Genomic DNA, 7286 nt, shown 5'->3' with positions numbered 1-7286 from the left:
TCCTCTCCCCCCCCCCGTTATCGCGATAACATCTCTTGTCAACGAAAAATCCGCCACCTACTGTAAATGTTGTTAGTAACTGGTCTGCTCCACCTGAGGAAGTAGCCGGACGGAGCTTTTCCAGTCTCCCAGCATCCGTATCCATTTTATAATTGTCAATTTTTAGTGACCGTCCTTGTGTTCACATCTGTTTACAACAGCGGCGATGATTCCCAGTAACGCGCTCTTACGGCAACTGTTTTGACCCCATCTAGGGGGAAGAAAAAAAAAAAGTATCTGTAGCTTGAGCTGAAGAGCTGGCTTTGTGCAATTCAAGGCTTGAGATGGTCTGGGCAGAGAGGGGTGGTGTGGCACTGCGGGTCACAACACGCAACAGCCTAAACTGACACAAAACCCATCGTATTTCAGTAGCGTCACCACACTCGTTTCCCAAGCAAAGTATTTTCCTCTTCTTTTTCCCAGATCAATCATCTGGCTTACGCATTTTGGTTTATTGGTTGTAATTTTCAGTTTTAACATTCCGACTGGGAAAGACCTCAAAATACGCCACCTCCCACAACGTCCTGCACCAAGCTATTTGGACTCGATGATCTTAAAGGTCTTTTCCAACCAAAGTGATTCTATGATTCTATTCTTAGAACAGGGCAGCTAATGCAAAAAAGTCTTACCTAGGCTGGACACCAGCTTTAAACGTTTGCTGCAGTGGTACAAGTTAAAGCCGGGATGGAATCGCTTTCCCAAGCTGATTGTTTTCACACATCTTTAACATCTGAACCGCGTTGTTGTACGGTCGGCTTCACCACTGGGGTGGTTAGAATAGTAACGGCCACGTTTTTTTGGATTGTGAACATAACAAATTTCTCGTCCCTTGGTCCACACGGTTTGGGAGGCGCTCGCATCCTCTAAGAGCACAACCTGGAAGAAGACCCGTTGGCTTCCTGGCAAGCAGCCGCTGGCATGGGTTTAACGCTGCGGCCAACGGCTCGTTCTCTGCCAGGTCAGTCCTGCGAGCTGCCTCGTAAATATTGAAGTGACGGCGCTCACGCAGAGGCCGCTCTTGGCATGGAGGAAGCGGGAATAGCTGCTCGGGGGCAAAGAGGGCAGCGAGGCTACTCCCTCCTTTGGGGAACGGTTGGGTTAGACAATTCACCTGGAGCGCGAAGCTGTGCTTGAGCGTGAAGGCTGATTTTTGACGACCAGAGAAGCGAACCAAACGCTGGGTTTGCACTCAAACGGCGGCGATCCCCCACGTACATTCTGTTGCAGTGATTTTTGTATGGGGGTAATCATGAAATGGCTCGAATGAGGCAGCCTAAGGGGGAGCTGCTTACAAACGCCACCTCCGAGATGAGACAGTCATGTGAATACATTTAGAAAAAAAAAGAACCCACAGCAAAAAGAGGCTGAAATTCTTCCAAGCAATCGCAGACCCATTGGTGTTCTCGCGTCGTTCAAACGGAGCAAGAAGCCTTCACTTGAACATGCCACAGAGCTGGGTTTTCAGCTGCTAAGGACGCGCTTCAGTTTTTACCAATTATTTTATCGGTAGAACTGTGAGGAACAAAATGTGGGAGACGAATCTAAAATTCTTAAATTGTCACCATTGTGCCAGTTACATAAAGCTATTTGGTTTCTCCTTCAGGTGGGTGATTTACTTAGAATCAGAATCGTTTAGGTCTGAAAAGACCTTTAAGATCATCAAGCCCAACTGTTAACCTAACCCTGCCATCCCACCACTAAACCATGTCCCTAAGCACCTCATCTACCCGTCTTTTAAATACCTCCAGGGGTGGGGACTCCACCACTTCCCTGGGCAGCCTATTCCAATGCTTGACAACCCTTTCACTGAAAAGATTTTTCCTAACGTCCAACCTAAACCTGCTCTGGCACAGCTTCAGACCATTTCCCCTTGTCCTGTCGCCCATTACTTGGGAGAAGAGACCGACCCCCACCTCACTACAACCTCCTTTCAGGTAGTTGTAGAGGGCAACAAGGTCTCCCCTCCTTTTCTCCAGGCTGAACAACCCCAGTTCCCTCAGCCGCTCCTCATAACACTTGTGCTCCAGACTCCTCATCAGCTTTGTTGCTCTCCTCTGGACATGTCCCAGCAACTCAACATCTTTCTTGTAGTGAGGGGCCCAAAACTGAACACAGTATTCGAGGTGCAGCCTCACCAGTGCTGAGTACAGGGGCACGATCACTTCCCTACTCCTGCTGGCCACACTATTCTTGATACAAGCCAGGATGCTATTGGCCCTCTTGGCCACCTGGGCACACTGCTGGCTCATGTTTAGCTGGCTGTCAACCAGCACCCCCAGGTCCTTTTCCACCAGGCAGCTCTCCAGCCACTCTTCCCCAACCCTGTAGCATTGCATGGTGGTGTTGTGACCAAAGTGCAGGACCCAGCACTTGGCCTTGTTAAACCTCATACAGTTGGCCTCGGCCCATTGATCCAGCCTGTCCAGGTCCCCTTGCAGAGCCCTCCTCCCCTCGAGTAGACTGACACTCCCGCCCAATTTGGTGTCATCTGCAAACTTACTGAGGGCACACTCAATCCCCTCATCCAGGTCATTGATAAAGATACTAAACAAGACTGGCCCTAGAATTGAGCCCTGGGCAACACTGCTTGTGACCGGCCGCCAACTGGATTTAATTCTGTTGACCACAACTCTCTGGGCTCAGCCATCCAGCCAGTTTTTTACCCAGCAAAGAGTACGCCTGTCTAAGCCATGAGCCACCAGCTTCTCTAGGAGAATGCTGTGGGAGACAGTGTGAATGGCCTTGCTGAAGTCCAGGTAGAGAACATCCACGGCCTTTCCCTCATCCACCAGGCGGGTCACCTGCTCATAGAAGGAGATCAGGTTGGTCAGGCAGGACCTGCCTTTCATGAACCTGTTCTGGCTGGGCCTGATCCCCTGATTGTCCTGCATATGCGTGGTATATGGCTTAATATGATATGAGATCTGGTTATTTTGGCCTAATCCATTTTTATTATTGAATTCTTCATACAAATCCCTTTTAAGATGAAATTAATCTATATAAACTCTACCACTAATATTTTAACTACCTTCAAAAATCAAATTCTCAGATGTTAATCCAAAGTTCTTATGCTTTCTTCTCACTTCAGCTTTTTACGTCTCTCTGAATTGATTCTTCATAATAATCCCTCTTAGCTGGCCATTACCTTTATCCATTTACTTCATCATTTGTTTCTTATCCTTTAATCTGCCTACCACTTTCTCGTTAAATCATGTTTCATTAGAAACTCAGTCCTTCAGTTACATAACTTTTCTTCTTGAAGTTGGGCGCCTTTTCTCATTTCTTTTCAATGCTAAGATTTCACCCACCTTCAAGTTAAAACCTGCTAATTTTTCTCATATTGAGCACAGTATTCTTTCGCCCATGACCTCTGACAAGCTTCTCGTGTAATTTCTCCCCTAGCGTTTTAAACTATAATGGTAACAAAATCATTATCCTCTAATTCTTTGCATAATATAGTTAGGAATTAGCCTGAACTATATCATCCTTATTGCTCAGTCAATGGGAATCAGAAACTTTGGGATAGAGAAGAAAGCAACTTTCCACAGCCCTTATCCACAGAGCTCTGAAAATACATGTCTGCTCTTGACGAAGGAGCAGTTTCTCTCCAGGTCATCCCAGATGGGAAGAAGTGTAAGTGCAGCACCCATGCATAGACATGACAGACAAAGCCTCTGATGAGAGGCCACGATTTTTTTTTTAATTCCTTTTTGTATTATTATTATTATGGGGCAAGCTTCTGAAAACAAACCGTAAAATTAAATGTAAAAACTATATTGGAAGATCTAAAGCGCGTGAAGTACTATGCTCAATAATTGCCCATATCACGTGCTGCAAATACATGTTCAGTTGGTCAGAGAAAACCAACCACATACCCAGTCAGACTCTTCTGAATTGTTGATAACCTGCCGTTGATTTCTGTTGACTAAAGAGACGTCCAATGCAAAATCTTTCAAAATAAGGTATACCGCTGAAGCAAACAAACACAGGGACGGTTAACTAAATGTAAGTCAATTCCTCTGAACATTTTGCATTCAATATGCTCGTCAGTGGAGCACGACATGTAAAGATTATTTTTGCAAATAACATTTTCCTTCTGTTTATGAAAGGAAAGATGTTTTGTTCATTAAGACAATCCCTTGATAATGTATACTGGTTCTGCACACAGCACCGCAGCAGCCATTTCATGTATCGTGTCTGGATCAGCAGTTCACCTGCAGTGTTACAGGATTTAAACCTGCAAAATGGTAAGCAACCACAGTTCTCAGTAATTTCTTCAGGAGCGGAGAGACCTCAGCATCTCACATGATCCGACTGTTAATTGCTAGTAATTATCCATCCCCTTAAGCTTTCTAGCCACAATTTTAATTGCAGAAAAAATACTAAGTCATTAGAGGAGCTGTAGACTTGACTTTACAATCCTGTAATTTATGCGTAACTTCCACCGCCTTGGAGTAGAGGACTTTATTTCAGTAATGTGCTCTGTAGCTGGAATCGCTTGTCATCCTATTGCTTTTCTAAGAATGCTATTACTTAACTCTCTGGGATTTCAAAGTCCACTACCGTATTGGCATTTTTTTTTAACTAGTCAAATTTTATTTTACTCTCAGACCACCTTTTAGTGAGATCTGAGATGCAGACATTTTTACTTTAGAAAACATTTTATTGATTTAAACTACCCAATCTTATTTGAAGAATTAACTTTTGGAAATACAATTGAAGCATGAGAAAGCAAGTTGAGTAGGCTTCAAACTTTAGCTACCAGAGAAATTCTGGTGCCTGCTTTATTAAGTATGTAAAAACATCACTAGAAATAATGAAAACTGTTTATTTTGCAGGATGTATAGAGGTTATTATGTAAAATAAATGTAATGCCAAAGGTTTGAGTAAGACGTATCAGTCTTGTAGAGACATGTCAGTAGGAGGAGACACTGCAGTTTGTACACAATAAAAATGATGAAAAATTAATCTGATGGGGGCTGGCTTTTTTTCTTCTAAATGGTGCTAATCTTTTTTGATTGTAATGACAGATTATAATTTTTTCTGCCGATAAGAACCACTCGAAAACAGATTTAGGGGAACTGGAATGAGCAAAGTTCGTAAGAGAATAATCCCTAGCTAGAAATTTCATAAACATCTCTAGAACTTAAGATGACCCACCACATTTTAGGTCACTGCTTGGTGTATCGTTACTCCATTTAACGTTCACTGATTAAGAGACACAATCCATTGAATCATAGAATCATAGAATCACTTTGGTTAGAAAAGACCTTTGAGATCATCGAGTCCAACCTTTAACCTAACCCTGCCATCCCACCACTAAACCATGTCCCTAAGCACCTCATCTATCCTTCTTTTAAATACCTCCAGGGATGAGGATTCTACCACCTCCCTGGGCAGGAAGAAGCATTTGATGGTGGAACAGATTCTTATTTGTCATTTTTTTTCATGTAACAGTCATCCCATGAAACTTTCTGGCACAGCAGACTGCTTTCAATGCAGTGAAGAACAGCAATGCTTTTTGTTTAAAACTAAGCTTTAATCTTGAGTCCTGTGTGCTTACGTGTGATCACGGCATCTTTCCAGGTGAGAGTGTTTGTGATTTTTATTTTTGTTTTTGAGGTTCCTCCTCCAAAAAGGGTATCAGATCAGCTTACACAAGTCCCTGTTGTTGAGATAATACAGTTTGGTGGCTGCTAGCAGCTCAGGCCAGTTGCAAAGCTAGTTCTCACAGGAGATGGAGCAACTTCTGCAACAAGAACTTCCACATTCCCAATTATTTCTTCTTTTATATAAAGGAGGCATTTACTTCCCTACGCTTCCCTAACCACTGCAATAATACACAAAGAAGAGAAAAAAATGAGGAAGAAGAGTACTTCAGCTGCTAGAGTCTGCTTCTCTTCCTGACAGCGCACTCTACCTCGTTTTGTGATTTGTAAGGGATCCTGGTCCCCTCCAACTCTCCAGAAATGGAAACTAAGACAGGGTTTCTTGTCATTGCCAAACCCAAAATGAACATCTCAATATTATTCCACAAATATAATATTACAAAGAATGAACCGCAGGCTAGAAAGATTAGCAGATTTGCAGTGAAGTGCAGAAATAATATGGAATTGAGATGCTGTGGAAGACAAAGAGTGCTTCAAATGTCACAAATTCTCCCTCTTCAAGAGGAAAATGGAAATACTTTTGAGACTTCAACAGTGTTATCGCTATCAAAAATGGTACTGCAACTTCACAACTCAGTACTGTACGTCTGGTAAGAGAAGGTACAGCTTACCATGGACAACAGGGAACTTGTAGTCCCAGCATAATACCAAGGACGGTGCCAGCGTAGCTGCCAAAACCCCCCCAAAACAAACCAGATGGGAACCCCTTAATCCTCCTTCTCGTCATCCTTGACTCTCTCCTAGGTAAATTGACATCTGTTGTTTTGACTCTGTCAACTGCTGAGCATCTCTCGTCTTCCCACTTTCCCAACTGCAAGAAGCCGCATTGCACAGCACACCAGTGACGCACACGAGATGTGCGCTTGCGTTCCTCCGCTCATTTTAGATGTAAACTTCAACACCACTCTAGAGCTTCACACGTGGTTGCAGCACCCAGTACTTGCATTGCTGGGAAGAAAGCCTGTTCTTGCTTTAATTTGGCCAGGCTCTCAGATGAATATTTTTTTTAAAACACTTGTAAGCTGCCTGAGACGTCGTAGGATGACATTCTGGCCCCATTAATGAGGATCAGAAAAATACTTTCCAGCTTCAGTAGTACCAAGAACATCGGAACATTGTTTGTCAGATTCAGGGGTAATTCACAGGGGAATTAAGCAGCAGGGCCACTTTCAGCAGCAGAGAAGTCTATTCCTAAGCGTGGCATAAAGACACTGAAAACTAGGCTGTGTAGCAAAATACGGAAGAAGGATTTTAGAGTGGTTAAACTGCATGAAGACCTTGGGTAGAGAAACGCAAATGCTTATTCTACGAACAAGACAGATCTGGAATAATCTGTTTGCGAGATGTATATACGGGGGGAAAAAAAAAGTAAAACGAGAATAGGCCCCAATAGAAATGTAACGAGATACTATTTAAAGAGCAAGTCACAATGCAGAAATGTTATTATAATTAAAATTACTGTTTTAAGCTACTGCAAATATACAATGTATGGTATATATTGTTATCATTAAAATGCTGCATGTTGTGTCACTGGAAATCTTTATGCTCATCTTTTTAATAATTAACATACTAGTTAAG

General features: G+C 43.0%; 1 protein-coding gene across 1 annotated transcript in view; it reads right to left on the bottom strand.

Moving 5' to 3' along the window:
• Positions 1–131: 131 nt before the first annotated feature.
• The window catches only part of COMMD6 (COMM domain containing 6), a 14619-nt gene continuing 7464 nt past the window's right edge, over positions 132–7286 (bottom strand). Inside the window, exon 4 of the mRNA XM_035902407.1 lies at positions 132–250. The gene's annotated coding sequence lies outside the window, so the exon portion shown is untranslated. The remainder of the gene's footprint in view (positions 251–7286) is intronic.

Source organism: Egretta garzetta, unplaced genomic scaffold (assembly GCF_000687185.1).
Source record: "Egretta garzetta isolate BGI_Z169 unplaced genomic scaffold, ASM68718v1 scaffold129, whole genome shotgun sequence".
In the NCBI taxonomy this organism is placed as follows: Eukaryota; Metazoa; Chordata; class Aves; order Pelecaniformes; family Ardeidae; genus Egretta; species Egretta garzetta.
Note: the sequence above shows the minus strand (reverse complement) of the source record. Positions and strands in the feature narration are given on the sequence as shown.